Source organism: Cervus elaphus, chromosome 28 (genome assembly GCF_910594005.1).
Source record: "Cervus elaphus chromosome 28, mCerEla1.1, whole genome shotgun sequence".
Classification (NCBI taxonomy): Eukaryota; Metazoa; Chordata; class Mammalia; order Artiodactyla; family Cervidae; genus Cervus; species Cervus elaphus.
The window spans coordinates 60370665-60388705 of NC_057842.1; the positions used below are offsets into that span (position 1 = coordinate 60370665).

Here is an 18041-nt window from a genome sequence, read left to right on the forward strand (position 1 = left end):
TATTTCTCTCACATCCCACAGCCGAATCATCAGTAAGTCCCGTCTGGTTTACTTTGAACATATATGTAGATTCCATTTGCAGCTATTATTGCAGTCCAAATCACCATCACCCCCCTCTTAGCCCATCTCGATAGCCTCCTAAATGCTCTCCGTGTTCTCACTCTTGTTGTCTCCTCCACTTGCCAAACAAAATGATTTTTTAGGAGCCAAGGCCAGACAGGGTCCCTTCTCTGCAGAAACCCCTGTAAATGCCCGTAAATGTCACCTAAACTAAAAGCCTGGCTAGCTCTCTGGCACGGTCTCCCGCTTCTCCCCTTCCTGCTCTTCTGCATCAGGCACTGTGGCCCTGCTGGCCCTGTCCACCCTGCCTCAGACCTTTGCACCTGCTCGTCTCCACGTGTGAAAAGCTCTCCCCTGAGATAGCTCTGTTCTCTGCTCATTTATGTCTCAGACTGTACATACATACACACACACACACACACACACACACACACACATATATGGTCAAGTAGTATGTTTTTTATATGTAAATATATATATTTGTTTCATTGTCTGTCTCTCTCCCCCACCCCAGTCTCATCACTAGAATGAATTCTGCACGTCAGCTCATAGAACAGTGCCTGCCACAAAGAGGTGGCTGAACAATTATTGAACAAAACACCACTCAAAACTATTCAAATCTCACCAGTTCTTCCAGGTGTTACTTGTGCAGTACTGAGCTGAGATTCTACAGAACATCTGGTTTTGAAATAATAAATCTCAGTCATAATTCTGAGGACTTTGCCCAGTGAGTAGAACTCAGAACTTTCTTAACAGACATTTCCTCCAGTGTTTCGCCTCCCTTTGTCTTTGATTGTCTCCCTCTAAACACCATACTGCATTCTCTCTCATCTGACTTTAACTTTGCCCTGCTATGTCTTGTTCAAGGTACAACATTTCAAATTCTGCCTAAGCAAAATGACTATATCTTCTCCACACCCTCAGATCCTTTAAGAGGGTGCTGGAGGAGGAGAAAAGCAAGGACTTGAGAACCGCTCACTTCTTTCTTCTGTCTTCCTTTGCTCTTTTTGTTTCTGCATATTTCAGTCTTTCCTATTTTATTTTACAAAATCAAGGGGGTTTCTGGGGACAAAGTTTACTGACTTCAATACTATGGTACAAATTACTGTCTCTGGAAATCATATCCTGCCTTTAAGAAACGTACCACAGATGAAGCCCCTATTCTGGATCAGCACACACATCTAATTAGGTAAGAAGAACAGTATATCAGGAAAGGTTGAAAGTTGCAGGCATGGGAAATAAATTGACTTCTACTCAAGTTACCGCCGTGAATATACAGAGGAAAGGACCTGCATCTGGTTCACATCGTAAAAGCCTTAGTGCTCCGAGCAGCATTTCAAGCCCAGGGGATGGCCAACAAATGCTCATGACAATGATGCTGAGGCCGTCCGCAGCCTGACCTCTAGAGCAGTTCTGGTAAAGAGTGTCCAGTTCTTGATTTACCATCTTAATTTTATGTGATTCTGAATATGCTTTACAGGCTTTAATTCAAATTACCCACTTCTGACTTTGAAAATGAAATAACTAACTGCCTATCAGACTTCCAGCTCCTCCAGGGCAGAGATTTTTGTCTTAACCAGCCGCCACAGAAGCCCCTGATGTGCAGTCCTGGACTTAACTTAGAGGTCAATTCCTTCTAATTCCACCTCCCTGAGTGACTAAATGAAACAACCTATCATAGTTGCACCTCTAATTGCTGTCCCATCCCATACTTGAGAATTTCAAACTAAGAAACTTCCCCTTCTGAGTCTTTGGCAAATAGGAAATGACCTAATAGCCTTTCTTGTATCCATATTCATCCTGGACCAGAAACAAGGTGGCAAGATTGGCTTCCATCACACCCCCACCCCCCCCAACCCCACCCTCTCACCACAACCAACGCCAACCCCCACCCTCTCACCACAATCTACCGTGATGCACCCAGCTCCATTCACAGCTGGGCGGACACAGATTGTTTTCAAAACAAATTAATCTACTCCACCCTCCTAGCGATCTTCTCAAGCCTGGCACTAGGGAGAAAACACTGCTTGATGCTACTAAAAAGCAAAGTTATCACATTGACACTCACATGCTTACAAGAATGAGGAATGCAGAAACATCACGGTTCAGAAGACTATAAGCAATGGCCCCGCCAAGGCAGATCATCAGAATTCTGTCCTGACGGTGAGGCCAGGCAGGGACCTCTGAGAAGCCAGGATGCTTTGTCAAAAGGGGCACCAGATTCATGGCACCAGGGGACTGAAGACTGCTCCTACCCCTTGGACCGCTGTTCATCAGAAAACTGGAGATGCTAGCAGAGGAAAATACCCAGTGTGGGTCTCAACCTATTCCAGGAGGCTCTGCAATGCTGCTAGAAAAATTACCTTGGCCCCTTCCGCTTCCTCGCAGCCATTGCTTAGCTTTCCACGCAGACGTTCAAAATGGGGCCTTTGAAAACTCTGCCCTCAAACGAAGGTGGTTCAGAGCAACACTTTGGCTGATATCACAAGACTCCCAGGGCAGCGCTTCGCTGCTTCCTCAGCATATGCCAGTGCCCATTTTACAGGGGCGATTTATGGTCCTTCTCTCAGTAGAGCGAGCCAAAGTTTTATAATCTTCATTAAAAGTCAGCACCACATGTAATAATACAGAATACTGCCTGTACACAAGGGGGCCAAGTTATAGGTGTTCAGGGAAACGTGGCAGAATTTCTCGGCCCTGGCAGGCGTAAAGTTGCAGGCACTAGCACTGTACTAACACAACCCCCTTTTATTGCAAATGTTCCTTCAGTCGAAGTCCTAATTACTTTCTGTAAAACCCTAACCACCATCAAGCTTTCTTCCGACAGGGCAGCCGCGCGCTGGCCTTCAAGTGCAGCAGCAACACCCTGGCGGCCTCTGGAGTGGGCGGCGGGCAGGGGGCTGGACCCCAGCGGGACTGGGGAGGCAGCCGCGAGGCAGGCTCGTGGGTGAGCTTCGCCATCGCACGCGCCCCTTTCCAAACCCTGGCGTGTGGACTCAGAGGCCACCTCGGTGGGACAGGCGGAGGCCCTCCTGGAAAGGATTCCAAAGTCAGTATCAACGTGAGGTCAGAAGCTACTCTTTCTCACCCCGTCTGCTCCCAACAGGGGGACCGGTCAGCTTTGAGGGGCCCGCGGCGCATCTTTTCCTGCCCCTTCTTGGGAAACCGCTAGGCAAGCCCGGAATTCCAGGTCTCGAGGTCCCACTCCCCTTCCAGGGTCTGGCGCCCGACTCTGCCCGCTCCCCACGTGCCACACCAGCCATCACCTCTCCAGCCACCCCTCTCGCCCCCCGTCCTGGCCTTTCAAGGCCCCTGGGCGAGTCGCCGGCCAGGCCGGACCGAGCCAGGCGGCCAGGAGGGCCAGGAGCAGGGGGCTCTCCAGGCCGCGCGGCCGCACAAAGCGGGGAGAGCGGCGGCGGCGTGAGGCGCGCCCCCTCCCGCGAGCAGGCCGAGCGCGCGCCCGCCCCGTGTCCCTCCGCCCCAGCCCCCGGAGCGCCATTCGCGGAGCGGCTTACGCTAGTCGCCGGGCGTACGGCGCCCCAGCGGCCGGGGAGGTGCGCTGCCCGGCTCCCGTAAAGTTATTGTGAATGGGGAGCGGGTGACGTCAGCGCCGAATGTCAACAATGTAGCGATTGAGAGTGTGGGCGTTCCGGGGAGAGCGCGAGCCGCGCGGCGCGGAGCAAACAGCGCCGAGCAGCCGCCGCCTCGCCAGCAGCAGCAGCGGCAGCGCCAGCGGCAGCAGCAGCGGCAGCGGCCACCGTGCACGCCCGGCTGCGGTCGCAGCAGCGCCAAAGCCAGCGCCCGCCGCCGCCCTCGCCACCCCGCCTGCCCACTCCCGCGGCCGCCGGGCTCTCGCTTTCTCCCCGGCCTCCCCTCGACCCTTCCCCTCCCCCTTCCCGCCACTCCCGGGGGGCTGGGGACGCGCTGCCATGTGATGCGCCTCCTCTCCGGGAGCTTTCGGTGACCCCCACCCCTCCCCGATCCGCCGACCGCCGGGAGGGGGCTGCGGGCTGGGAGGACGCGGGCAGGAGGAGACGGAGAAGAACGCAAAGTTCTCTGGCGAGGTGAGTCCGTGGCCCGCGGGTCCCGGGCCCCCGCGGCGGGGCAAGTTGGCCGGGGAGGGGGCGCGGGGGGAGCGGGCTCGCCCGACTGGCGGGGAGGCGTGAGGAAGCGGCGCGGGAAGGGAGCCGCGGCTGCCGGGCGCGCACGCAGCCGCCAGCCGAGCGCCCTGCCCGCTTTGATGGCATTTTCTAGGAACGGGAAGGGGGTGGGAGCTGAGCAGGCGGACGCACGGCTCCGGCCGTGCGCTCTCTCGCCCGGCTGTTTACGGCGGGCGAGGCGGCATTGTATTTTGCTCGCGTCGACGGGTGTTTTGGAACAGCAGGGGGAGGAGGAGCAGAGGGTAATAAGTCAGGCGTGGGGAGGGCGGGCTGGAGGGAGGCGCGCGTCCGCGCGACCGGAGCAGCTGTCAGACCCACGGCCCTGCGCTCGGGCCCCCGGCCCGCGATCGCGGTGCCAGGCCGGGCGGCCTCCTCCCAGCTCGCGGCGTCGGCGCCCGGGGTTGCTCCGCGAAGCTTTGCGCTCGGCTGTCAGCCGCCGCTTTGCGCTCGGCTGTCAGTCGCCGCCGGGTAGCTGAGACTACAGCGACTGGCGGGGTATCAAAGCCCAAGTTTAGGGTCCCGGGAAGAGGTAGCCCAGGGACTCTCGGCGCAGACCTTGGGCTGCGCGCTGGGTACGAAAGCTACGAGCCAAGGACCGGGTCATTGGCATGAGTCCCGGGGAGCTCGAACCGAGGGGCTCGTGCCTTCAGACAGGAAAATCTTGCACCTTCCTCTTCCACGATTCTGCATGAAATCAAAGTGCAACACACACCCCCTCTTCTGCCTGCCTGCACTTCAGTCTGCAAACCCCTTTTGGGCTCCACCTAGGAGAGGAGTTTATCCAGGGGACACCTCTCCACCGCGCCCTCGCAGAGGCGCCCTGTGGGGTCTCGCAGTTTTTCAGGAGCCGAGCACCCATGGAGAGGGAGGCGGTTGGCACTCCTTGGACTACCCTAGCTGCCCGCGAGAGGGGACTCGAGTGAGCACCTAGGCGACCTCGGTTTGGCCGGGGATTTGCAAGAACTCGGGACCGTGGGAGGAAGCGGGCAGAGCCGGGTTTGTGCGTGTGAAAGGGACCGCGCACCCCAGGCTTCCAGGGTCGTGGGCGCGCGAGGTACCTGCAGCACCGTCTCGCATGTAGGCGAGTTTGATAACTTGGGGGGAAGTTCCCGCACCGCCGTCAGATGGTTTTGTCTGTGGCCGGAGAAGGAGCGCTTCGCAATTTGCCTGTCTGGTCACCGTCGTCTCGACGACCCGTGACCCCCGGGAAACAGGGGGGACGAGGCCGCCCAGCCCCGGCAGAGCTGCGCTCTCTCGGCCGCCTGGCGGGGGGAGCGGCGGGACGCAGCGCTCCTCGGCTTTCACCTTCGCGGTCTAGGGCTGCAGTCTCTCACTCCCGGTGTAAATTTCATCTGTTGAGTGTATTTAAGTAAAATGGGTAATTACTTTAGATAAAAATCCTTTCCTGCCTAGTGGGAACCTTGGCGGAGATGATGCCTAATGAGATATTTTGCTTTTGTCTGTTTAGAGTAAAATTAGAGATGTTAACTCTGATAACGGTTTTCTCAGATCATTAAAATGTAACATGTAGGAAAGGCATGTTGAGCTGCGAAGGCTCTGGCTGACATGAAAGCTGTGAGGGAAAGGCTGCCCCTCGGTTGGTGGAGGGGCTGTTTTGGTAAGGCAGCGGCGTCTGGCTTACTATGTGAGATTGCCCCACCCTGCTGCTCCTGAAGCTCACAGCTTGTGAGTACAGGGCGGTTTTCATTCTTACAGGTAATAATAAATGTGAGTCAAAATGACATCTTGTTAGAATTAGCCTTCAGTCTGTAAGAGAGATGGCTAAATAACAGTGTTGCATCAAAATGCTCCCCTGAAAGGTCTGTCAGCATTTCCATTATAAATGCAGTTTTTCAGTTTATAATTTCACCACAAAACTTTTGAGTGGCTGAAATGTTTTTCCCTTCTAGTGTTCTGCTTTTAAAAAAAAGTATGTGATGATTGCCCACTTCCATCCTATTTGCTGTTCCTGAAACTTGAATATCATTCAGATGAGCGTCCCAGATATGGAAAACACAACCATGGAATAAAGAAGTTTTGTTAGAATGTACTTTATTTGTGACGAGTAATATTTTCATTTTGGATTTTGGAAGGCTTTATGTTTGCCATTTGGTAATCATAAACGTGTTAATTCTGTATCTGTCAGTTCTGCAGGTGGATTGAAATGTCAGTTCATGCTGTATATGCCAGGATTACATGGAAGAGCGTTCTCCTCATGTATGTGTCTGTGAGCTCATAGCTAAATTATATGAGCATCTGTTACTTACCTATCCATTTTTTTATGTTACATGTGAAGATCTGCAATAAAGGAGAAGAGGTAAGGCAGAAAGAAAGGGAAGGAGTCAGGGAACCCCTCTCCCCCACCCCCATAACTTTTCAGCATTTCTAGTGTGTGAGAGAAAGCCATTCATTTTCTTTCTTTTGAATTATGCCTTTGACTCAGTGTGTTTAGGCCAGTCCCTTTCAGTCACTCACCTCTGGCTACAGTGTGAGGGGCTTAATTATTTGTAAAGTACTCTGACATCCCTGGATGAAAGGCACTGCAGAAGTGCAAAGTATTGTTATCCTCATATGGAATTTAATGATCCATTACAGTTCATCAGGAAAATGCATTTTGCAGCGATGGTGGGAAATGTTCCCACCTGATAGAGGGTAATAATAACTGCCTAAAAGTAGGGTCAGATTACAGATGAGACAATTAACTCTAGCCATGTGCTCTTCAATTTGTTGCAATTCATTTAGTGATCAAAGTGAGTCGCAGAGAGACAGATGGTCAGGTTCACATCTCTCCTAGGCCAGCCCTTCACTTCTGAGCCCACTGCCTGCACAGGCAACAGGACCTCCTCATTAGTGCTTGTGAACTGTTCCTCAGAATTGGTGATCGAGGCTCCCGGGACGCCGACAAAAGGGCTCAGGCCAATCTGTATTGTTGTGAGCAGTTTAATTTTACTTGGATTAAGTCCTGCTTAGTGTCTCTGGGATGGATCCAGCCTTAACAAGGGAGGAGAGAGATCCTAGTGGCTCTCTAGCTCAGCGGGGCTGGGCTTCACTGCCCTAGTTTTTGTCTACCTCAGATTTCAGTGGGTGCAGTGTCTGGCTTCTTGAAAATGTTGGCTTATACTCAGATACATAAACACCCTCCTGTCTGACTGAGGGGTGGGGAGCAGGACCGGCTTGGTGGGCACGTGACCTGCACCGTTGCCCAGGACCCCTCCCCTCTCAGAAGGACCTCACACGTGGTTTCATCTTCTGCTCTTGTTCTTCTTGAGATCCTTAATAGTTCGCGAACTTGGGGCCCTTCATCTTCCTTGCTCACCGTCGAGGAGGGGGCATGGCGTGGAGTGGCAGGCACCCGCTGCACCATCCCAGCTCCTTGCCATCAGGCGGGAAGCGCTGGGAATAGTGGCTTTGTGTCGCCCCGCTGTCTGATTTTTCTGAGGGAAGCTGGATATCAGGGTTTTGATGTGGAATCCCCTACTTTCTAAGTATTTGCTCACACTTTTTTTAATAACACTGGGCAGAAACATTGTAAGTGCTGGGGCTGGTCTGTAGGCTGCCCACTCCTGAGTTAGCTAGAACGTCTTACTGTTAACATTTCTGTCTTTGGCTATTTCCTAAAGGCTGACACATCGTAGATGATTTTTGAGTCTACACCAAGTGAATGGTTAACTGTGGTCAGGAAAATTGAAAAAGGCAAAAAACCCAAAACGGAATCAAATGAAATCAACACTGAGTCCCACTCAGGGATTGATAGCTTTCTTTTTAACAGAGAATACAATGTGAAAGGCCATATAATTAATACCAAGGGCACCATATAATCCTTTGCAGGTAAATAATCTATTTCTTTGGGTCACTTGCCCTCTATCTAATTGTTATTGACCAGATTGGGTAACATGGCTGTTTAATGCCTAAGGACTCCTCCAGGAGAATTTGACATTTGCCAGCACCCACTAAAACAATAGCTGTGGTTTATTGAATGTTCACCATGTGCCAGAAACAGTCCTGCCTCTTTCCCTGAACATTGACTCCTCATTTCCTTCCTCGACTCCTCAAGGCAACCCTGAAAAGCAGGCATTGTGCCCATTCTACAGAAGAGGAAGGTTCTCATTGGAAAGGATTCCCTCAGAAGGCAGTGTGTGTTGCCCTGGCTGTCTAAAGGTTATTTCCCTGTCCTGTATACACAGTCTAGCCCAGAGTCAATGACTGGGCTTGGCGTTGGGGGTCATAGCATACAGAGAACCCCGTCTCTACCCTGGAGTACAAGGAATAGGGAACAATGTAAGATGCAACATAATCTGTCAAAATCAGTGATTCATGCAGCAAGCACCACATCTGCCTGTCAGGAAGGTTCCAGTGACATAGGACCCTATCAGAGGCACAAGCAGTTCAGAAGTCAGGGCTGGCTGCAAAACCTGGCATTACTCTGGAGAAGAAAAGAAGCTTTTGGCAGAGCTGAAGCCGTGTTAGGGAAAGCAGTACCAAGGCCTTTGGAATGATAGAAAATCGCTCCTGGATTGCCGATGACAGCATATAACCTATTCTTGTCCCATTTTTAAATTTCGTGTAAATATTTACACATTGTTCAAGTCCAAACTGAAACCTGCTATGAATTAAACATTTTGTAAACTCAGATTGCCCAGAATTATTACTCATCTTTTTTTATTTTTTGGTCTGTGATGATATTTAATAGAAAAGTAGTTTCTTTGTCAATTTAAGGCTTTTACTCCCCCCACCTTTTTTTCTTGTTAATTTCAAATGTCAGTTTCCTGAAGACTGAAACTTACTCTCACCATCAGCATGCCACTCAGCTTCCCTGAAGCTGGAAGTCTCAGAAGCACCAGTGTGTCCTTTTCAAGGACCATTTCTTTTCTAAAGAATATGGAAATTGAACCTGGTCCTACTAGTGGCAGTCCTTCAAAAATCAGGCAGGAATGTTGCTTTTGTTTTTCCTTGAGCTACTTTTTTCCAAAATAATAAATCTTCCCAATCTGAAAGCATTTCACGTACTTCTTCATCCTCGTCATTGGAATTACAGCCAAAATGTCTCTCAGTCTTCCCCAGTGACCTCATAATCACGGCTTCTCCAGCACATTACCCTGGTTAACTTCTCTTTTGTTCCTCAGCCTGATTATAAATTGGCCTTTGGTGCTGAGATGTGTCGTTTGCCTCCCTGACCTCTTTGTTCCACTCCTGGTGGAGGACACGGCACCGATGCCCCTGCCAGTGGCTGCCTGGTTACTGGTTCTCTCTCCTGCTTGAGTCAGCTTTCAGCTTCCCTTTCCCCAAGTGCTGCCATCCTCCTATTTCCAGCTTTCCCATGCTTCTCGTGATTATCTTCATTTATTCCTGAGCCAGCAGCTGGCATGTGGACGGACTCCAGCTTAGTGCAGAGGGAAGCATTCTGCATTTCCAAGTCCATTGTCAAAATTCCAGTCTTACTCCGTCCTTTTGTCTCTCCCTTGCCACTTTCTGTGGATGCTTCAGGAGTTGCCTCAGGCTGCGTGTGTCTACCCCGTAAAAGGCTTAGACTTTGGAGTTTAAAGCTGGGAGATCCCAGTGTGGTTATTCCTGTTCTTATCCGTAGAAAACCAAAGTCAAGGTGCCGCTCAGCGAGTTCGCTTAGTCTCCCAGGATCTACAGATTATAGGCAGGTTTTATATTCTTCCATCCTGTATTCTCCTAATTATCGGGAGCTCATGGATGGCATAAAATGGGCCAGGTGTCCAGAAGTGGCATACTTTAGAGGCAAGTGGCTCATTCCTTCACTAAACAGATATTGAGTATCCCTTACATGGCAGATGTAGTGCTGGGTGAACATGATGCTTTTGGGGAGCAAGCCCCATTCCAGCCCTGACCTCATGAAGCACCCCATCTAGTAGGAGGGATGACATTTATCAGATAGCCACAGATGACTTATTGCAGACTCTGACAGGGAAAGTTATTATATGCACTGGAGGATATGCTGGAGGGGGTGTGACCTGGATGGGAGGTTGGGGCAGCCTAGCCCAAGGAATTATGGAGTCAGCTGCCATCTGAACCTGTCTGAAACTAGCTAGGTTTCCCCCTACTCTCCCTGGACTGTAAAGAAGGCTGAGCACTGAAGAATTGACGCCTTTGAACTGTGGTGTTGGAGAAGACTCTTGAGAGTCCCTTGGACTGCAAGGAGATCCAATCAGTCATTCCTAAAGGAGATCAGTCCTGGGTGTTCATTGGAAGGACTGATGCTGAAGCTGAAACTCCAGTACTTTGGCCACCTGATGGGAAGAACTGACTTATTTGAAAAGACCCTGATGCTGTGAGATTGAGGGCAGGAGGAGAAGGGGATGACAGAGGATGAGAGGGTTGGATGGCATCACTGACTCAATGGACATGACTTTGCGTAAACTCCGGGAGACAGTAAAGGACAGGGAAGCCTGGCGTGCTGCAGTGCGTGGGGTCTCAAAGGGCTGGACATGACTGACCAACTAAACAAGAAGTCTCCCAAGCCTATTAATTCCCTCCTATCTGTGGCCCTTTGGAATATTGCATCAACCATGGTATAACCTGTTGAGTCATTTTGGCCAATAATGGTTCCTGTATACAGAGTCCAGAATTGATTTATTTACCTGTGTCTTTAGAACCTGATAAAAACAGAATTAATTGCCAAGAATATTGTTTCCCTACTGGAAAAAAAAATGCAAGTTAGCATTCTTGTTTTGGGCATGTTGAGGGTCATTTGGACAATATTTGAGTGATCAGAACCTGCAGGCATGCCCTCCCAGTTGTCTAATATGCGTGGGCCCCGGGGCGAGGGGCTTTGGTGAAAATCAGAGTCCAGCTGATCAGAAGCCCCTGCCTGTCCCAGACCGGCAGGGTCTCCAGCCTCTGCAGACCCAGGATGATTATACAGACTGTTCTTAGCACAATTTAGGAGTGCAGACAGCGTCTGTTTAAAACAAATGGATTTATTATGTGCTAAAACGCCTCTCTCTCCTTTTTTTCCTATGATAGCTAACCTATGTTGGGAGTCTTAAGTGTGTGTTCTTCATATTAACTACTCAATTCATATAACCACCCGGAGGCAGGTGTGATCATTAAAGACTGAGGCATGGATGTCACTTGGCTAATGAGTGGCTGAGCTGGGTTTGGACGTGAGGTGTCTGATGCTAGAACCTGTTCTCTTAAACACCTGCTGTTCTGCACCCCCTCTTCCTTTTTGCTCTCCATCACATCTCAGAAGTGAAAATATAGGCCATCTCACTCTATTGGATATTTTATTGACATCTATCTGAAAGAAAAAATTGGAAAATAATTTCTCAGTGAGCCTGAGTGAATGCATCCTTTGTCCTTCTCCTTTCACCTAACTCATCTTCTGATAATTGCATTCCTCAGTTCTCAGCGTCCGTCTGAGGATTCAGAGGATGGAAGTGATAACATGCCAAGACACAGGAAGAAGTAGACACAGAACATGAATCCTATGACTCTCTTCCCAGGGTTTTTCTGTAACTCATGCTCCCACCCTCCTGTTAAGTGAAGAATTTGTTTATAGCTTGCTTGCTTTTTTTTTTTTTTTTCTACTGAGAAGGAAAAATTTCATTCAGAACCAATTCCATCAGAGTTCATAATGAGAAATATTAGCTGCTAGTAACAGATAAAAACAGGTAACCTTTGCTCCATCCTAGTTAATTTCAGGAAGAGATTATCTTGCCAGATTAGCATGTTGCAACTCTCAACAGGAGATTTGAATGATTTTAAAGGACTCCGCTAGGCAGTTGGTTTGGTCGTGACCCCAATTACCCCGGGTTTGCAGGGTGACTGTTTAGAATGCTGACTCAGCTGTGTCCTGGGCCGGACGTCCAAGTTGTCATCTTTAGTCAAGCGGCATTATCCTTGGAGCTGCTGGAACGTTTAAGCATACGCTTGAAGCTCAATTTGGGAAATGATCAAGCATATGACTGTACTGTGCTTATTTTTCAGTATTTAGTTCAAATTTTGGAGATGGCTAAATGGGGAGATGCTTAGCGTGTCACTGTTGGAGGTTTTAAGTGATTAAAAAAATCAAGCAGATGAGTGCATAAAGATTTCTATGCAAACAATGATGAGCTTAATTTAAAGCTGCTGATTTAGTGTGAGAATTACTTGCACTGATTTGTAGAACATCTATAGAGGTTCAGGCTTCCATATTATGCAAATGAATGAGCCCTGAAGAGTCAAACTGAAAAAAAAATGAAATTAACTATAAAAGATATTATTACCCATTCAGCAAGTGGAAAATGTAGACTGACTTAGAGTTAACCCTTGCTTCTCATGTGTCTCCTTGAGAAGATCGGTGTTGGGGTGATGACCTTGACTTCATTGGGAAGAAGCCAGGCAGGCTTGCTGTGAGTTCTCCCGGTGTCCACTTTCTGTCCTGACTTCACTCTCTGCTCTGCTTCCTTGAGGCCGCCCAGTGCACTTAACCAGTCCCCTCCTTGACTTTCAAAACCAATCTCAGAAAAGGATTTTATGAAAACTGTCTCTTGTTGTTGTTGTTTAGGTGTGGAGTCGTGTCCGACTCTTGGCGACCCCGTGGACTGAAGCCCACCAGGCCGCTCTGTCTATGGGATTCTCCAGGCAAGAATCCTGGAGTGGGTTGCCATGCCCCTCTCCAGGGGATCTTCCAACCCAGGGATTGAGCAGCAACAACCAAGTGTATTACTTGTTTCTGAAGCATCAGCTTATTAATAGGAGATAAAGTGAAAGAAGTAAAATCCCTAGCGATGGGGCTAGTAGAATCTCATACACTGGTAACCTGGTGATGGCAGGAACTTTCTGAGCAAAGAGGGCGCTCTGTATAAATCCAACCATGGAGACAGAGAATATGGGCAAGCAGATTAGAATGTATAAACCACACAGTAGTATTAAAAATAGGAAGAGCAGATGATTTTTAATGTGATAATACGTTTGTCAGAAAGCATCACCTTTCTCTTGCCAGACACTCGATCTGATTGCATAAACCTGGGTAGCAAGATGGTGTGTTATTTGACATTTAAACGGAGGTTCAGGGGAAAACCACTTGGTCTATAACTAGGAATTTTTGTCAGTTAGTCAGTAGCAGGGAACCTGAAATACTCTATTATCCTTAGATGTTGAATTTTATTTATTTATTTTTTTTCATTTGTTTTTATTAGTTGGAGGCTAATTACTTTACAATATTGTAGTGGTTTTTGCCATACATTGACATGAATCAGCCATGGATTTACATGTGTTCCCCATCCCAAATGTTGAATTTTTAAAAGAAGGAGAAGAAAAAAAAAAGAGTGGATTTCACCCATCTGCCTCCCCACCCTACACTTCTACTGATTACAAATTGAGTTGATAAGTCTGTTTCAAAAGTGACATGCCCCGTGCCATGAGCATGACTGGTGGTGACAAGTGGACACTTGGAGAGGTTGACTGTTCAATGACATTACGCTTTTTTTAATAATTTTTATTTTTTTGGCATGTGGGATCTTAGTTCCCTGACCAGGGATTGAACCTGTGCCCTCGGCGTTGGGAGCACCGAGTTCTAACCACCTGACTACCAGGGACGTCCCAACCCTGCTGCTGTCAGATAGACCTGCTGCCTTCTGAATGCCCGGTGGGGATGAGTCTGAGCCGGCTTCCACCCTGCCCCTCCCCCAGGCAGACTCCGCCGGCAACCATGCTATGTTGAGTTGATGGCGCCATCTAGTGTCAGTCCGGGGAAATGTCCTGCCGTGCTCCCCTTTGATGCTCTGGGGGTCAGGAGGCCCTGCTCTCTGGAGGACGCTGTCTAGCAGGGGGACCGCTCCCTAATTCGTATCTTCTTCTGTCTTAGGGCTGCGTCTGTGCTTTCCTGTGTCTCTGACGCCATTTCTCTCTGGTCTCCTCTGTCTGATACCCCCTCTCTGTAGCTCTTCTTCCTTCCTTTTTTTTTTTTCTGTTCCAACTCTTGGTGAATTTTTTGGAACAACAGCAACAAAAAAATCGAAACTCACAGCCAATAAAAGAGTTTCCTGATGATATGTTATGGCAAAATAGGAGAGTGTCATGCATTTTAAAGTGGAATTAACCACGAAAGGTCATATTGGAGAACCAGAGGGAAACTGGAGAAAGTCTGAAAGTCTCACCTAGAAGACTGCCTCTAAGGAGGTGTTTCAAACAGTCACTCCATAATGTTTTCTTTAGTTTTTAATTGGCTTTGGAACTATTGTTATTCTGTTATTTTCTCTTTTAAAACAAATGTAACCTCTGATTCGAATTTTAAATTTGAGACAACCTTCATGGAATATCCTGAACATGGTGGTGTTTCTGTGTGGGACGATGTGTTCTGAGTTCCGAATAACCCGTTTCCCTCTGGAGTTTTGGGTCCAGTATTCGGTGAGAGAAAGAAGGTGAAAAGACGTGTAGGACCCAGCCTGAGACGTGATTACACCAGGACGTTCGTGGGATCCGAGTTCGTGTACAGGTTTAAGCTCCCACATCAAACAATAAATTTTAAATTTCCACTTGTGTTAAACATCTCGACGTTGTGGGTTTGAAAGTAAGTCCCCTCTGAAAAACAGGAACTGTGCTTGTCTGTTAGCAGTTTTTGTGGTCGATCGGGCAACTATTTTGATTTTTGTCAGAAGGGAGGAAAAGCAGTTAAATCCAGTTAAAATTAAAACTGGTGAAAATGAACTGGCTCGTGCGATTTGAGTGCAGCTGTTCCCGCATCCCAACAGGGAGAGCGAGTTGTTTATTTCCCCTCTTCAGGAGTTTTGGTTGTCACCCCCGCTTTTTGAGCAGCGGCCTCTCTGCGCCGCGTCTGGCCTGTGTCTGCTCGGGGCTGGACCTTGGAAAACAGGAGCGGTGAGGGGACAGAGGTTCCTGTTTGCCGATTTGCATGTACCTTGTTTTTGTTTTTGCCGGGTAGGCGTGTGCACCTCCTGTCTGGAGAGCCGTTTGGCGTGTCAGCAGTTTCCTCGCAGCCGCGGGTGCTGACTCATGCGGCTGTCACAGCCCTCAGCTGGCCCCAGGCCGGCGGCCCACAGCACCAGCGCCGCCTTGGAGAGCACCTCGGCCACTCGCTGCAGCGAGACTATTTTCAGATCTGTGGTCGTGGCCGAGCTGGGTTCCCTTCTCCCTCCATCAACCAGACACAGCTTTTGTTTCCCCGGGGTAGAAAACTGGGCATGTTTCTAGCTTAGTGACTGCTTGGGCATCACGGTATTTCTGGGAAGCCCCCAGAGAAAACCGATTTTTACTTCCTTTTAATTTTCTGGGGCTCTTTATAGGGAGAGGGGAGGGGGGATGAGAGTAAGAGAAAGGGACTCTGCTGTTATTGCCTCCCTAGCACCAGAGGGAACTCTTCTGAACAGTTAGCTGAGGTTTTCCTGGTGTGACCCAGATCTGACCCACTTCTCCCTGTGTCAGTGAAGCGTGTGCGCCTGGACCGGGGCAGTGGGCAGGAGGTGTTCGGCAGCCAGCCCCACTTTGTTTTATGTGGTTCACGTCCTTAAGTAATGACAGATTTTGTTTGTATCTGTTGCATGTTATTAAGGTTAAAAAAAAAAAAAAACTCAAACCTGACCTCGGGTCATTTTAAAGTTGGCATGTGTTTTCAGAAAAGGTTTCGCTGTTTGTTTTTGGAGTTCAGTTCTGCTTATTTTCATCGGAAAGTGAAAATGTTACTTTTTTTGAGGTTTATAAATAAACTTCCTTTTGCAGATACAGTTGATCAGAGCATCCTGAACTATCTTGAGAAAGATGATTCAAGTGAGATCAGTTAGGGAAAGGAAAGCTTTACACATCCTTGTGGAGTTTGCCTCCATTTTTTTTTTTTTTTCAGCTTCAATAAGCATTCTGAAGCAGCTTTGACCAGTAATAAAGAAAAAGCCAAGCCACAGTGACTGTGTGTAACATGATGTTGATGGAAGTTCTTGGTTTCCGCCGATACGAATGACTCATCAGTATCAATAGAATTGTGACTTCTAATAATAACACAGTGCAAGACCTTCAAAACATGTGGTTTTAGCCCGAGCTGTTAGTGAAAGGTTGGAAAATATTAGTTTGAGCTTTTTTTTTTTTCTGATCTCTTGATTTCACCCAAGTTTAAAGTTGTTTTTTGTAGGTGTGATGATCACACTATTGTTTTTTCATCTTACTGTTTTTAGTTTCGTTATGACCAAGTCGCCAAACTCAGATCATTTCATCGTTTAGAAATCTGTGCAGTAAGCATCTCCCGGCGGGGCTGTGTTTTGAGGGAAATGTGGCTGAAAAGCAAATCCTCCCTGAACAGAGAAAGGAAAAAACCGGTCCGGACTCTGGTCCACCAAGCCGCCAGCCTTCTCCACAGCGTCGATTGTGGAGGGTGGTGGGACCGCTGACGAGCTGATTGCAGAGTGAGTCATTGTCGATCCCAAGAGGAAGGGTAACAGAAAATGCGAGTCAGAGTGAGGAGGGGCAGCTCTGACAGGAAGGACGGTGCTGCCCCGTTCCCAGGGCTGACGGGCTGAGCCCCGCAGACCCCGGGCGTCACAGGGAGTTTAGGTGTGCATGTGTCAGTTGCAGCCTCTCTGCTTGCATCTGTTTGTGGGAGCTTTCTTCTGCTCTTCAGCTTTGGTTTGTTTTGCCTGCAGTTTGGCCAGACCATCAGAGATCGCTATCTTAGCTCGGTGAGACCACAGAGGTCTTACCCCAGGACCTTTCCTTTTTGCATTCTGTAGTGAAAGCAACTGAATTTCTAGACTGTGAAATCAGCGCCTACATTTACCTTTATGCAGATTTTTTTCTTTCTGAACACTTCATCTTTAGAAACGTTGCCTCACTAGCTTCCTAGCTGCTAGAGCCAGTGGCCTTTGCGCCTTGCCTGCTATGTTAGCCTTGATCTGGGAAATAGGAAATGCTTTAAAGAGAAACGCAAAATGAGAATGTTGCTAGCTGAAATTTTGCGTCAGTCTTGCCTCTCTCACAGTTCGTTCTAGATGGCTCTTTTTCTCCTGGCCATCTTCTGCGCATTTTTTCTTTTTAATGCTTATGCCTCCCTTTACTCTCTTTACCCTGGTGTCTTGCTCCTCGGTAGCATTTCCTTCCTTTGCCTCTTGTTCTTCGTTCCTCTTGCCAAGTCTTTACATTTCTTTCTCTGTGTGAACACTCACCTCTTCTCGTTTGTTCTCGTAGATTCTTTCTGCTCCTGCCTGCATGCACACACCCTTTCTGACATCGCTCCTAGACAGACCCAGGAGTGTGCGTATATATGCACGCACCCTGCATACATACGTGGACACATGTGCACCAACACAGCCCCCTCCCTGACCCTGGGCTCTTGCTTATGGAGGCCCCGTAGTGCCTCTGGCTGCTCCTGTTGCTCTCTCTTCCCAGAGCTGGGTTTCTGGAAGGGGTCGTTCGGACAAGAAGGGAATTGGAAGGGGAGCGTGCACTGGCTTGCCACCTGTGTCTAAGAATACATCCTGGGAAGGAGGCTGGGTTCTGAGGCCCAGGAAGAAACCCAGGGGAGGCTCTGACCTCAGAATCCAGGGAGTAGCTTCTTGTTGTTCAGTCCCTAAGTGATGTCCGACTCTTTGTGATCCCCATGGACTGCAGCATGCCAGGCTTCCCTCTGCTTCACTGTCTCCCGGAGTTTGCTCAGACTCGTGTCCATTGAGTTGGTGATGCCATCCAACCACCTCATCCTCTGTCACCCCCTTCTCCTGCCCTCAGTCTTTCCCAACATCAGGGTCTTTTTCAGGGAGTCAGCTCTTCACATCAGGTGGCCAAAGTACCGGAGCTTCAGTTTCAGCATCAGTCCTTCCAGTGAATATTCAGGGTTGATTTCCTTTAGGATTGACTAGTTTGATCTCC

At 48.9% G+C, this 18041-nt stretch overlaps 1 protein-coding gene across 2 annotated transcripts in view; it reads left to right on the forward strand.

Annotated features, from left to right (window-relative positions):
- The first annotated feature begins 3623 nt into the window (after positions 1 to 3623).
- The window catches only part of BACH2 (BTB domain and CNC homolog 2), a 374567-nt gene continuing 360149 nt past the window's right edge, over positions 3624 to 18041 (forward strand). Inside the window, exon 1 of one of the 2 annotated variants that reach the window (XM_043889800.1) lies at positions 3624 to 4124. The gene's annotated coding sequence lies outside the window, so the exon portion shown is untranslated. The remainder of the gene's footprint in view (positions 4125 to 18041) is intronic. The other variant, XM_043889801.1, reaches the window with a different exon arrangement.